The sequence below is a fragment of the Macrobrachium nipponense genome, chromosome 1 (genome assembly GCF_015104395.2).
Source record: "Macrobrachium nipponense isolate FS-2020 chromosome 1, ASM1510439v2, whole genome shotgun sequence".
In the NCBI taxonomy this organism is placed as follows: domain Eukaryota; kingdom Metazoa; phylum Arthropoda; class Malacostraca; order Decapoda; family Palaemonidae; genus Macrobrachium; species Macrobrachium nipponense.
Window position 1 is genome coordinate 7,084,799 of NC_087200.1, and position 15,711 is coordinate 7,100,509.

The window sequence follows — 15,711 nt, forward strand, 5'->3', positions numbered from 1 at the left end:
CAGAAGAACCGGATGTCTCTCCTTCTGCCATTCATACGGCACACCCGGCACCGTTTCTGCCAGCGCCCTTCTAGGGCCTCCAGTGTGTGATCCCCTGGCTGCAGCCGAAACACAGGGTCCACTACCCGACGAGAAGCGGTGATGGTGGGGCCAGCAGCAAGAGGGGCGTCGTCAGCAGGGGCGTCGGCAGCAGGGGCGTCGTCAGCAGCGGCGTCATCAGCAGGGGCGTCGTCAGCAGGGGCGGCGGCAGGTCGACCGAAGTTGGCCCTCCTATCTGCCCTTTCCACTAGGGGCAGATCTGCAGCTCGGGGCAGGGGGTCAGTGATGGAAGGCCACTCATCGGGATTGAAGTTGATGAGGGCATTCCCGGCTACCTCTAGGAACTGTATGTGGGACAACCTCGGAAGATTGTCACCGCAGTACCCACAGTACAGTATGTAGGCATTTTGGAGGGCCAACTGAAGGATGTATTTGAGGAGCTTCTGTGTCCACCTCCTGGTTCTCCTGGCGAAGGAATAATACTGGATGAGCTGATCAAAGAGATCAACTCCTCCCATGTGCCTGTTGTAGTGCCCAATGAAGGTAGGCCGCTCGATACGAAACTCCTCAAACACAACTCGGCCCTGTCGACGTGTCTTCTTCCGCTGTACGATCTCTTCTTGGATGGGTTCATGACTCGTCGTAATCATGGGGACGAGCCGGACACCCTTCCAACAGATGACGAAGACAGCGCCCTTTCGCCGCCACTCTGTCTCTCCTCTTGCCAAGTGTTGCAGATGACTAGCGTACCTCTTGAGGGAAATCTGGGCCCCACGCACCAACCGAAGGGTACCACTGACGTGCACACCTGCTTCATACAGTTCCTGGGCCAGGGATACCGGGTTATAATAATTATCCATAAACAGGTGATATCCCTGGTTACAGAAACGTCCCACAAGACTGAATACAGTGTCACGCAGCGTGGAGAAGACCCCGGAATACACTGAAAAGTCCACGACGTATCCAGTGTTGGACTCGGTGATAAAAAAAAATTCACTCCATATTTCTTCGGCTTCTTGGGGTTATACACTTTAATGCTCAGACGTCCTTTGTAAGGCATCATCCCCTCATCCAAAGAAAGGTTCTTTCCAGGAACCACGAGATTTCTACACCGTTCACAAATGTATTCCAACACTGGGCGGATTAGGAGGAGGCGATCACTGTTATTCCGGGGTATGGCCCTTCGGTTGAAGGCGTTGAAATACCTGTCCAACGCCAGGAAATTATCACGGGACATGACGCCAGGCACATTGGGCGTACATAAAAAATAATTCTGCCTCCAATATTGCCTGACGTCGGCAGCAGGTGTCATACCAAAATAAATGTGGAGCCCCAAAAAATGCGCCATGTCAATGAGGTTGCAACCCCGCCAATAATACGACAATGTCATCCGTAATTCATACCGGCAGTACCAAGCGTAGTCCACCGTCTCTTCTACCAGGTACTCCAGCAATTCCCGCGTAAGGAACAGCTGGATGAACCCCAGAGCAGTCAGGGGTACCGGTACGGTGAGCCCAGGAGTTGCCGTGAATGGGTGCATGTTAGGAGGGGTGGGGTCCTCCGTCCACCCCTAGTCGCTCTCGGACGACCGGCTTTCACCTTGGCTAGCACGGGCGCGGGCACGATTTCGCACACTACCCCCCCCATTGGCCCATCACCCTCACTTAGGCCTTCGCTTTCATTATCGTCATCCGCGATGAAACTAAACCCCATATCCCCATCCTCCCCCTCCTCAGATTCCCCCTCATAGGCACTGAAACCACTAAATTCGAGCTCACTTTCGGGATGTGAGCCTCGAACGGACATTGGGGGCATATATTCGTCCTCACTGATATTGGGACTGATGTCCTCATCACTCGATAACCATCCGCCATCAAAATGAGGACTTGCGACATTCCCGATCAAGCTCCGAAAGATACTAGTCTATGTTCCTTGGTTGGAGGCCTCCCAAATTCCTACGAATGCCCCTAAGGATGCCCTGATGCTTCCTAGGGGTTACCAAAGGCACACGAGACACGTTGTGATCCTAAACCACTTTCATCCTCACGTGGTCGCACAGAACGGCTTTGAGGCGCAAGGTCATGTTGGGTGCTTGGTCCTTCGCCAGCATCTAAGTCCAAAATACGCCTTACACGATCCCTTCCGACGGGTAAAACGCGCCTTTCGCAGTCCACACGTCGTTGAGACATCTCTACAAGCGTCCTGTAGCAACACAAACGTTCAAAGTCTCGCACAAGTTCAGGAAAACTCGATTGCGACAAAAGATCGCTCTCGGACGATGCGCCGCTGATGCTGACTGGAGCGAGAAGAAAGCATTTCGCGCATGCGCGCTTGGGTCACGCTTCTAAACAAAACACCTTGATCCGTGAACTCCCAGGATCCCCCAAGGCGCGTGATTCAAAAGTTTTAGGCTGGTAGGCCTATAAGTATTTTTCCGTGAATTTAAAAAAAAACTTTTGTATGTAGACGTAAAATACATCCAGTCGGCACCAGAGAGACAAAAAATTTTGACGTAAAATACGTCCAGTCAGCGTTTAAGGGTTAAAATAAATGAACAACTAATAAATTAGTCCCACATGTATATAGTTATTATTTCTTTCTCTCTGGTTCGATATTCTCTCTCCCTCTTTCTCTTGCTCGATATATATATATATATTTATATTTTCTTTTGTCTTTTCGTTAATAATAATTTTTGTTGGAAAATTTGTGTAAAAATTCATGATATTAATTGTATATGCTCTTTTTTAAAATTTACTGTTTTCTGGAAGAATCACTTGTTTACTGCGGGTATCCTTCAAGGTGTGGCTAGCCTCTGGCGGCTCCTCCTTTCTGTAGAGTGAAAATCGCCCTTATGGCTAATCTGGTAGTGTCAGTTTGTATATTAAGCCTTCTTTTGACTATGTTGTTCTTTGTAAAATCAGTTTGCCTCATTAAAGGGTCCGAAAAGGACCGAAAAAGTACTTGGCTATCTTGCTTTTCCATTTTTTTCCTTCGTGGCAAAAAACCTTTATTTATACATAGCATCACGTTTTATATACTTCGTGATAAAGTTATTCATTTATATATATATTATATATATATATATATATATTATATATATATATATATATATATAATATATATATATATATTTATATATATATATAATATATATATATATATATATATATATATATATATATTTATAAACTAAGCCTTAGCCTAGCCTGTTACAGCTTATATAAGAACATTTAAGAAATATCAATCAATGAAGGAACGTGTAAAACTCAGATCACTAAATATAACAATTTAATAATAGAAATAACAAGCAATTACATTGACATTTACTTTAGTAGAAAAAAATTCGCAAGATAAACCAATACAATTATATGAACCAATGAACGAACACAGACAAACAATTAAACAAACACCTGAATTAAATATACCAACGAAACACAAAATAAAAGAAAACACACTTACTTACATTAACAATAGGAAGATGATTATCCTACACCGTGTATACAGAATATGTTGTCGTTAAGGTAGCCTGAGAGCGACTCTGCCCTCAAAATATTACAAGCCAAAGTAAACTAAATGAAAGACAAGGATACCTTAAATGACGAACAGTAACGAAAAGATAGGCAAGGATACAAAAGGTCAAAACAGGAAAACAAGTGTTACAAACCTAGTGGTAAGGAGGAGTACCACTACAAGAATAAATATATACAAGCGACATAATTACAGAGAACGGAGACATGGTATACATAATATCATCCTACATGAAGAAATGGCCTATCAGGACATTTATAAGTTTCATGAAGAGTATTCCAGAAGACTATCAGGAGTCCATGTGGGTCCGAGACAGGGCATCCGCAATGCAGTTATTAGTTCCTTTGATGTAGTGGATGGTTAGGTCAAAGTTTTGCAGAAACGAAGACCATCTGGAAATACGTTGATTTGTTAACCTCGCTCGTCCGAGAAAGGTTAGTGGGTTATGGTCCGTAAAGATGGTGATCAGGATGTTGGATGAGAAATATATTTCATATTTCTGCAAGGTTAGGATGATTGCCAGCAGCTCCTTCTCTACGGTCGCATAGGAACGTTGGTGTTTTTTGAGTTTGCAGGAACAGTAGCTAACAGGATTCAACATCTGTGTGTCACTGCTCTTCTGCATCAAGACAGCACCAATGCCAGTATCACAGGCGTCAATCTGTATGATAAAAGGTTGAGCAAGATCAGGAGCAACAAGGACAGGATTAGAGCAAAGTATATTCTTTAGTTGATCAAAAGCTTGTTGACAATTAGAAGACCATACAAATTTATTTTTGGGGCTGGTGAGGTCAATCAAGGGAGTGGCTACTATACTATAATTCTTACAGAATTTCCTGTAATAGGAGGTCATGCCTAGAAATCTTAAAAGACTTTTCCTATTTCTTGGGACAGGGAACTCAACAATAGCAGTGATATTTTCATCTTTTGGAACAATTTCTCCGCTACCTATGATGTGAATAATTCTTGTATTTGTGGAATAATTCTGCTAGCTGGCTCCTCTGCTTTCGGGGTAGATGCTGTAAATATACTAGAATATTCTGCAATATTTCCTGGTTAGTAGTGTGTCCAAGAAACAAAATCATTAGTTATATAAATCTGCATCATGTGGCAATGGGGTTTTACTTTGGTGTGCTGATGCATTATATTTCTTAGAATCTAATACATTAGAGTCTGATAGACAATGCAAAGCAACTGGAGGATTACCATGATATTTCTTGAGATTTACATGAACTAATTGGGTTGACTTTCTTCTGTCTGGAGTACTGATTATATAATTGTTATTATTGACACATTTCTGAATTATATAAGGACCAGAAAATTTATGTTGGAGAGGAGAACTAGGAGTAGGGAAATATAAAAGTACAAAATCCCCTTCTTTAAACTTACAAACTTTAGTTTTTAGATCAAAATATTCCTTCATCGCATCTTTACTACTTGTTAAGTTATTAAATGCAAAATTATGGGCTTTCTCAAAATTACATTTCAATTTATCGACATACTGCCCTACAGTTACGTTATCTAAAGTATCATTGTTCAACATTTTATCTTTAAGTACTTGTAGTGGCCCCCTAACTTGATGTCCAAATAACATCTCAAAACGGTGACATAACCTAAAGGAATCATTATGGAACTTCTCTAATTACAAATAATATTAAGTCTAAACTCTCATCCCAGTCTGTTCCAGTCTCCATACAAAATTTTCGAAGTAATGATTTTAAGGTCTGATGGTGTCTTTCAAGAGCAGCTTGTGATTGTGGGTGATATGGTGATGCAAGAGTATGTTTTACATTAAATTCCTTTAAAGTTTCATTGAAAAGGTCACTTGTGAAATTAGTACCCCGATCACACTTTCTTTTGGGAATCCATAAGTGGTGAAAACTTTAAGGAGGTGTTTCACAATATTTCTAGCACAAATGTTACCAAGGGGAATTGCAATAGGGTATCTAGTGGTAGGACAAAGTATAGTCAAAATATATTTATTACCTTTTTTAGTTTTTGGCAATGGGCCTACACAGTCAAGTATGATTTTACTGAAAGGTTCGTGTGGTATTACAATTGGTATGAGGGGTGCTTTTGGAATTACCTAGTTAGATTTTCCAACTACTTGACAGACATGACACTTTAACAAATTCAATTACATCATGTTTCATACCTGGCCAAAAGAAATCATTAGCTATACGGTTGTAAGTCTTTGACACTCCTAAATGGGAATCTGCTTGATGAGCAACACTCAAAATATTCTTACGTAAAGTCAATGGTACTACAAGTTGTTCTTTATTAGCCCAGGTATCATTAGATGACAGCTTTCTAGGTCGGTACAGCCTAAATAGGACTCCTTTATCAAAGTAATAGCCAGGTACCTTACCTTCCTTAGTGGAAGCTTGTTTAAGTGCATTAGTTAAAAGTCGCATCTGCTCGTTGTAAGTTTATCAAATCAGAATTAGTAGAGGGAATGGTTGTCTCTACTATATCTGGGACACCTTCATTCACAGCTTGTTTGGCTTTTGCCCTAGTTACGACACCAACAAAATTCTCAGTCTGGTCACATTGATCGGTCTCTACTTCGGTCTCTACTTCCTCAATGTCATTTTCACCTAAGTCACTAATGAAATTATTTTCTTTAATTACATGCTCAAAGATATCCAAATCATTAGTGTTATTATCCAGTGGCTGATTATACAAAATAAGGTTAGATAAAGTTAGTTGACTAGCTAAATCATTCCCAAGTAATACTTGAACATCATGTACAGGGAATGGTGTGTTGATAACAGCATTCTTTACTTTACCAGATACATATTCAGTTTAAATTGAGCTCTGCTAAAGACAAACTGTTAGTGTGACTTAAATCCCTAACTAGTACCTTTTCATCAAGCAAAGAAATTGTAGGCACTGCGCTATGTAAAATCATGCTTTGGGTTGACCCAGTATCACGTAAGATTCTTACTTTAACAGGAGTACCATTGGGAATTGTTACTGTACCCTCTGAAATATAATTAGCAAACAAGGCATCACTTTCAGGCGTACTACAATGCATAGTTCCTTTACCTTTTACGCTAAATTTACTGTCTTTATATTTACCAACATCGGGGTAGGACAGCTGAGAGCTTGTTGTTTACAATATGAACAATGTTTAACACCCTCTTTCTCACCACTGAACCTTGTTGCTTTGCCTTGCTTTACAAACATCTCAGTACCTTGGTGTGTTTTGTGTATCAAGAAAAAATGGTCAGCTAACATAGCAGATTTCTTTAAATCCTCTTCCTCACGGTCAGCAATATGCATTCTAATATTTTGTGGCAGTTTTCTCATGAATTCTTCAGTCACCATCAGGTTAATGAGTTCCTCAAAATTATTAACATTGGCAGCCTTAAGCCATTTATGAAATAATCTTAGTTTTTCATTTGCAAATTCATACCAAGTTTGAGCATTTGATTTAATGTATTGTCTAAATCTTTGTCCAAGACCCTCGGCAGTTACCATGTATGCATCTAAAATAGCTTGCTTAACTACTGTATAATTTCTTTCCCCTACCAAATTACTAACCACTATAGCAGCCTTACCCTGGACTTTGGATTTAAGTAACCAAACCCATTGATCTACTGGCCATTTCATATTTGAGGCAATATCTTCGAAATTACGGAAAAAGGAATCTACATCGGTTTCTGTAAATTCAGGGACTAACTTTAAACTCTTAGTCAAGTCAAACTTGAGTGGTTGATTAGCTTCTAGGTCCATTATTCTACTATGTTGTCTATACTATGCCTACTTTTTTCAATTTCCATATTCTGAGTTAGACTAGCTTCATGATCTAATCTAGCTTTCTCCATTTCTAGGTCATACCTTTTCCTTTCTTTATCTATGGCCAACTTTTGTCTTTCTACTTCTAACTTTACTTGTTCTAACTGTATGGCTAACTTCATATGCTCAACGTCTGAGCTTTCTTTCTTGGCACTCAGGAATTTCCTAGCCTCGTGTTCTTCTACAATTTCCTCCTCTATAACATTCTAAAATGGCCTTTTTTATGTCATCTTTCCTGTCTCTTGAACTAGCAGTTACTTCAAACTTAGCTGCCAAAGCCAACAATTCACTCTTTAGCATATACTATAGTGTTGAGTTTTCCCTTAGGGTCACTGAAAAATGCGTCTACTGAAAACATTGCGACTGAAAATCCACAAGAGAACGTAGCAAAGTCAACGAGAAGTGTTCCCAATAGCATAAACAATTACAGAATAGGTAATATATATCAAATGATGTAATACTGAACTATTCTTACATTACACAAGTCGGGTAAGAATAAGTAATTATAATTACTGGTACGAAGGAAACAAAATGAAAAGTTAATACTTGGATGCTTCGATAAAGTAGTAAATATAATTAACGGTACAAAACTGTACGAATGAAGTGATATGAAAAGCAATAATACTTAGATGCTTCGAATAGCGTAGATACGCAAATGTCAGGCCAGTCAAACAACAAACCTACTCTATTACACGGCGCTAAGGTAATATGATGCCATGATGTCATAAAGACGAAGTTTCAAATAAGATTTCTCCCAAAACTATTTGAAACAAGGAGAACCAATGTAAATGAACTCTGTTACTTTCTACATTAACTTAGATACGACCGCAGCTGTAATAGCGATGTCCGAAAACATGAATTGGAATGACTTAAATGTCGAGAGAAATCGCTATAAGATAAATAGGAGAAAAGAACCCACGCAACATACTGTAATAGATCTATTCGATAATCACAATGTATAAAAATTTAAATTATCGTACGTTGGAGCATTCACGGTGACTTAACTGTCAGTACTTTGGTAGTTTAATCAGGTGTGTTTACTTGTTTAAGATCCCGGACAGGCCCCCAATTATTATAAACTAAGCCTTAGCCTAGCCTGTTACAGCTTATAATAAGAACATTTAAGAAATATCAATCAATGAAGGAACTGTAAAACTCAGATCACAAATATAAACAATTTAATTATAGAAATAACAATTACATTGACATTTACTTTAGTAGAAAACAATTCGCAAGTTAAACCAATACAATTATATGAACCAATGAACGAACACAGACAAACAATTAAACAAACACCTGAATTAAATATACCAACGAAACACAAAATAAAAGAAAACACACTGACTTACATTAACAATAGGAAGATGATTATCCTACACCGTGTATACAGAATATGTTGTCGTTAAGGTAGCCTGAGAGCGACTCTGCCCTCCTCAAAATATTACAAGCCAAAGTAAACTAAATGAACGACAAGGATACTTAAATGACGAACAGTAACGAAAAGATAGGCAAGGATACAAAAGGTCAAAACAGGAAAACAAGTGTTACAAACCTAGTGGTAAGAAGGAGTACCACTACAAGAATAAATATGTACAAGCGACATAATTACAGAGAACGGAGACATGGTATACATAATATCACACTATATATATGTATATATATATATATATATATATATATATATATATATTTTACGTATTTAGCGGCCTTGAGAGAGGCTATATACGTAAACGGAAATAATTGAGGAAGGACAGAAGGAAACTAATTGAACTTACCGTGAAACTGATTATTAATGAATATTTCTTTAGAGGAAAAGGTCACCAGAAAACTCAGCTCGTTACTTTACAAAAGAGGCCCTTGCTGGCCTGGAGAAAAGTGAACGCTATTGGCCCCCACGTTGGGACTTATAATCTCTCACAATTGGTTAGCTGGCTAAAGTGTGATTAATTCAAGCTGGGTTTCATAAAACTTGGGTTAATTGCAACACTTGCGGGCAGAGACATGACACGTGGCTCATGGAATCTGGAAAAAGAATCCCAGATTAAACAAGATAAAAGGAAAGGATTTCTTTTTATCAGTTACTATTAGCAATTCGTTCTCTAACACTGGGGAAAAGGAACTGTTTAATGTTTCACTGAGGTATGCAATGACTTCATTGGTCTGGGACGATCACACAAGGGGAAGCATGCGGCCATGAGGCAGTGAGAGGGAACAAAGGATTTCTCTCTTTTGGGGCTGGAAATTGAATTGGGAGAATGAGGATCAAAATGATAATAGGTGATAAGGGACTGGCAATATGCTGTTTCACAAGACGTACCTGGATGCAATGTTCAGTGTCTCTTTGTAGGAAAGCATGGCCCCCCTTTGTCTTAGGCCTGGGTATCTTGGCGCACCACTCACGCCCTAGATAGGCCTAACAGGAAGGCAGGTAGTTGGACATCCGTCCGAGATCACGTCTTGCAGCCGACTGAGGGAGAATTCAGGTCGTTTGCTTGGGTGTTGGGATTCAGCTTAACCCCCCACGAGCAAGGCAGATCCTGGAAACAGAACATAAAGCCAGCAGAGGGGTCACAGGAAAGAGAGCTTAAGATATAGGTCTAAGAAGTACCAATCTGCCTACATCCTTCCCCTTTGAGATACGTCCCTAAAGCTGACAAAAGACTATATTTCCCCAACTGGGGAACTCTCTACCTCTGGCTGGCGGGTTTTGGTTCCCTCGTTTCCTAAAAATCAGCTGATATTCTAAAGAAATGGCTGCTGTTTTCCAAATCAAATTAATTAATTGATATCTGGGTAGACGAACGATCTATAAACGTCACAGTTCCCCCTGTTAAGAAGGCATTCACTCCCTTTCGGGCGTGAAGGTCTTGGCTTAAATAAATTGATCGTCTCGACTACCCAGTTCTCCTACTCTAACTTGAAGTTTATAGAGCAGCGATACGGCTGACTGCAATGGCCTACCTAACTTATAGGCAAAGATGCTAAGTGCACTAACTTAATGTAGTGATGTAATCTAGCCTAAGTAATAACTACGGGTTGTCTGTGACGACAGTCTACTCTACCCCTAGATAAGGTTACTTGAAAATTCTACTTGCTACTAACCTAATGCCCTGGTACTAAATCATTAGCCTAACCTACTCAATACAGTTAAAGGGAGACGCAATCATTCCAGAGTGTGGTACGCACAGCAGTAATGTGTCGCCGGAATTGTTAAAATACATGAGGTGAGGTAATGAAGCGTGAGGATGATGAGTGGTTAGTGCATTACCAGGATGGAAATGTAATGAGGTAATTATGACATTTACATGAGTGTTAGTATCACAATTTCTAGGGGTTAGAGGGTTAGTTTTACTTGCAGAGATCAGGCTGGCTACCTTCTCTGGGTAGGTGCCAGGATCACTCTGCAATTGAATGCGACACTGTACCTCGGGCACAGGTGTCAAGGAGAGCATGTGGCTCTTGGGTTAGTTTGTTAATGATTGGTTACGTCCCTTCTTCTTCTTCTTATTCCTCCAGGACCTGGCTATACCAGTCCTAGGAGTAGACGGAGGCACCGACTCTGGGGAAAGGCCAGAAACGCCGGCAGGAGCAGAGGCAGTGGTAGCCTGAGGGATTGCAGGAGAACACCCTACTTCGGTATCTGCAGCAACCGTCGTAGAGGTGGAACCTACTGCAGGGGAGGCCCTCACTTCAGCTGCTGCGACAGCCGTAGTAAGGGGAAAACTCCAGGCTGACTCCTGGTCGGGCAGTTCCTGGTTTTCCAGATGAGGTGAGAAGGTTAGGTCTGCCGGAGGTTCATCCTCGGGCGACAGCGGTGAGGGGGAAGAAGACTCATGGACTTTGGATTGGCCATGGGCTGCGGTAAGCTCCATGCCTGTTGGAGGATCTCCTGTAGGAGGATCCTTGGTTAGGTTAGGCGCCGGCACTAGCTCGGGGCCAGGCGCAGAAGTCAAGTTCTGTGGTGGCTCTACGTCCAGGCTGGACGGAGCTTGGCACTGCTCAGTGCTGCCAAGTGGCACTGGCAGAGTGTGGAGGTCGACTGGACCTGTGACGGGTACCGGAGGTGCAATACCTCTCAGCGTGCCCTTGGAAATGGGAGACAGAGGCTCCTGTCTCTTGTTGAAGGCTAAGCCTTGTGGAAAATGGACAGTGTCCACTGCTGGTAGTCGGCTAGGGCACCTAGGCCAATTAGTAGAGTGCCCTATTACGTTGCAGGTTTTGCAACGGAACTGTGAATGGTCAATCTCCCTCCTTGGTAACGGGGGAGACTGTTGGTGGACGTACTTCCTGGAGGAAGTAGAATTTCGATGACTCCTTGCTTTGGAGTGATTTGTTGTGGGGTTAGGACCCCTAGGCTTTTTGGAATGCGAGGGAGACTTCATGTCTTGCCCTAGGAGGAGGTCGTAACCTCCTGGAATGTAGCTTGCAACTGCAAGGGTACAAACTTTGGAGAAACTAGGTCTGGTGACCCTCAATTGGACGGTCGGAAGGATCAGCTTGATATGGTTGATACCTTCAATGGTTATTAAGTGACGTCTATCAATATTAGCCCCTCGGGGGATTCGATCTTCCCGTATCAGGGAGATTTGAGCGCCAGAGTCGTCGTAGGCTCTGACGTGGCTTGGCTGATAATGGTTTTGGAGGGGTGCGACGGTTATAGGGCCCTTAGCTGGGGGTCCTAGTGAGGAAGGATTAGTAACGGCCATTGCGATGGCGGGAATATTGTGATTTGCGCACCCTCCATAGTTTGCAGACATGTGACCCTTGCGGCCACAGTCTCGGCAGAACTTGTTCCAGAACCTCTTCCGTGGCACTGGACGGTAAGGCCGAGATGGCCCCACAGGTTGCGAATCTGTGGAGTCACCAAGGCTGGCAGTGTGCTCTGGCACAGGTGAAAAGTCCTCTCTGGCAGTGATTTGAGGTAGGGAGGTTAAGGAATCCTCCGTTGAATCACCCTCGGAAACAAGTCCGGGGTTAACTGGTGGGCTTACCTCTTCCAAAGTGGATGAGGTAGGCGGTAAAATGGTAAGAGGCTGAGATGATGCAGAAGAAACATCTGGCTCTGACACTGGGTCAGGGCCAGGTTCACAAATAAAAGGGATGTCTGGGACATCGGAGGCACTAGCCTCTGAATCTAAAATTGATGTTTGATTATGAGGCATGCTGCAGGGGTCCAGTGCATCTGGTAGTGGGAGCTGCGTCCAGGGGAGATACGGCTTAAGTAAATCTCGGCCCAATATCACCTGATAAACATCATGAAATTGGTCAACTACGCCCAGGTGGCACAATGTGGTTTCCTTGGTCACCTGGTCCAGAAAGGGCATTTTTACATTCAGAAGGACCGAAGGAACAGAATAGAGGTTACCGTCAATCCATTCAAACTGAATTTCTTCGTTCGTCTGGATTTTGGCACCCCTAGGCAATGCCTTTCTGGAAATAAGGGAGACCTGGGCTTCGGTGTCGGCCATGACTTGTACCCACTGATAGGCCGTAGGAGACTGTTCATCAGGCAGGGCTACATGGTAGCCTTGGAGAAGTTCACCCTGGAAGCTCTCCTCCCAAGGTAGAGACCGACTTGGGCACTGGTCGGAATCCACAGCATGCCCACGCACACAACAAGTGGTGCAGAACCTCCGCAACCACCTCTTACCGGGAGTCCAGCTCATGGTCTGGGGCTTAGAAACTAGCCGAGAGATTTCTTCATCTCTGAGAGCTAGCTCATGCTTTCGCTCTTCTTCTCTTTCTTCCCTTTCTTGCAGGCGCGCAGCAGCCTGCTGCGCCTTTATCCACTGGTCAAGTGCTGGTCCAGTGTAACCAGCCTCCTTGCCCAGAGTTATGAGGGCTCCGAGCTTCTCTAGCTCTCTGGCAAAGAAGTCGCGGGAAGCAGGGGAAGACATTTCCCTTAGGCTGCAGTAGAGGCTCGGAGGAAAATGAAAATAATGGCCAGGAAAGGGTACTGGATGGAATGGGAGTGCCTACTGTGGAAAGTGGCACTCACTTGGAAATGGGTTCTGCGATAATGGTAAGGAAAAGTCTGAAATGACTGGGTGCTTGGTGGCACTTTGTGAATGGCACCTTCTGATGAGGTGAAAAAATCGAATGTAGTGTGCGGGGTACGTCACACTTACGGGCGTTCCCAACTTGGGAGACGTTGGAATGGGCTACCTGTAGGTCCAATACAGGTGCACGGCACTTATGAGGAGGCGTTCCTTGGTTCAGTGATCCAAAATGGTGGATACTCTAATGAATGAGCGTTCCGTAGGACGGACACGCAGGTATAGGGCTACCTGTACGTCTGTACTGGTGCGATGGCACTTCAGGAGGCATTCCTTTTGGACAGCACTAGTAGTGCTGGTATTGCGGCACTTCGGGAGGCATTCCCTTGATTGGTCCGAAGGATCACTGATCCTCATACACGGACATTAATGAATTGGGCGTTCCGTAAGGACGGACACGCAGGTTTGACAGCACTTAGGGCTGGTATTGCGGCACTTTGGGGGGGCGTTCCCTTGTTGAGTGTTCCGAAGGATCACTGACCCTTGTACACGGACACACTAATGAATTGGGCGTTCCGTAAGGACGGACACGCAGGTTTAACGGCTACCTGTACGGCCTGTACAGGTGCAATGGCACTTATGGAGGCGTTCCTTGGAGCACTGGTATCGTGCTGGTGTGTCCCGGACACTACATGCAGTATACTTAAATATACTGAAGTGAAATGGTACTCTGTTCGTGGCAGAGGGTAATAGTGGAGGAGAGAAAGTAAAAGGTGGGAGTACTTCAGCAGCCAGTCGATGGACAGTGTCAAGAATTAGTGGCACTGTGAAATGGTAAGACCTGACGTGCACTGGTGGTGGCCAGTCCTAAACTGGTAACGACTTCCCTGTCTGGAAGTAATGAATTTGCGTGGCACACTGTGCGAATTGTGCTTGCGGTATACGCAAGTCTTTCGTGATAAAAGAAAATGAAAAGACCACTCGGGCAACGACAGGTAATGATAATTGAAAATGCTCAGTCCCTCGCTGAAGTACTCGATAAATGAAATAAATAAATGCTTGCTAACTGCAAGGGACACAGGCGCGTACGTATCACGCTGTGTAAATGAAAGACACAAGAGACTAAAATAATGTTAATTCTGCATGCTATAATTAATGGTAAGATGTAGTACTCTTGGCTTCGTGAATAATGGGTTCTGGTTCTCTCTTTCTCTCTCGGAGAGGGTGAAAAATATATGAATGAACTCCCTTATATTGAATTGAAGTACTAATGTTAGTTTAATATGACGCAACTTGCGTTAAATGATTTACTTACGTTAACGTGAAATGAAAGAATTGCTTTGGATAACGTTTTATGAAAATGATAACGCGCTCGCGTTGAACGATTTTTACGTTAATAGTAGCGGCTCGTGCTTATGAAATGATTTGCGTTTACATACGAATTTTACAAAGACGCGTTGTACGTTAACAATTCTTGTAATTTATTCTACTTTTAAGATTTACGTCAACTTTATGTAAGATTACGAGGTCCCTGTGAACAGTGAAATGACGGTAAGGATTTTAAAACGATGTTAGCAAACATTTGTAAAAGAGGTTACGTTAAGTACGAAGTGAAATGAAACTTCGCTCAGCGAGCGAGTGAGTGAGCGATGCGAGGTGAAACACGTGAGGCGGCTTGAGCAGGCTGGACATCGTGTCGTTCAAAACAGCTGATTCTCTGTAAATGCGAAGGCAATTTACAACACCAAATTCTAATTTCTTATTCAAGGCGAGTTACGTTAATTTCTCTGGTCGAACGATAGATACTAGTACCGAGATTGATCTTATTTACGTTAAAACTTCGAGACTTACGTTACTTTGCTTAAATTTTTTTGGTAATGCTTAAAGAGATAACAAACATGGCTGCCGTTGAGTGAAAACGAAGGTTGGTTGAGACCGTGCAGGCGCGAGAGTGCGCGAAGCTGAATTAAGCTGAGAGGTAAGCGGTTACCAACACTTGGAATGAAAACTAAGTTAAAAATGAATACCCTAACATATCACAGACAAAAGAATTGTACACTTCTTTTGCCATAACTATTAGTAAAACACTCCTAACTAGCTAGGCTTTCCAACACAGCAATAAACCCTGGCAAAGCACTTCCTAGTTTGATCTGGTCCTTTCTGGCATCTATCTAATACACGTGCTGTCTCGTCCTACGAGAACAATGCGATTTACAAAATAACAGAACTCGCTCGGCGCTCTGGCCGTTACAATAATAAGATTTCTACCTTCACATTTGTTTAAAACACTTCTACAATAAAAATACTTAAACGTACCTTAAGCTAACATTGGTTATAGAATAATCAT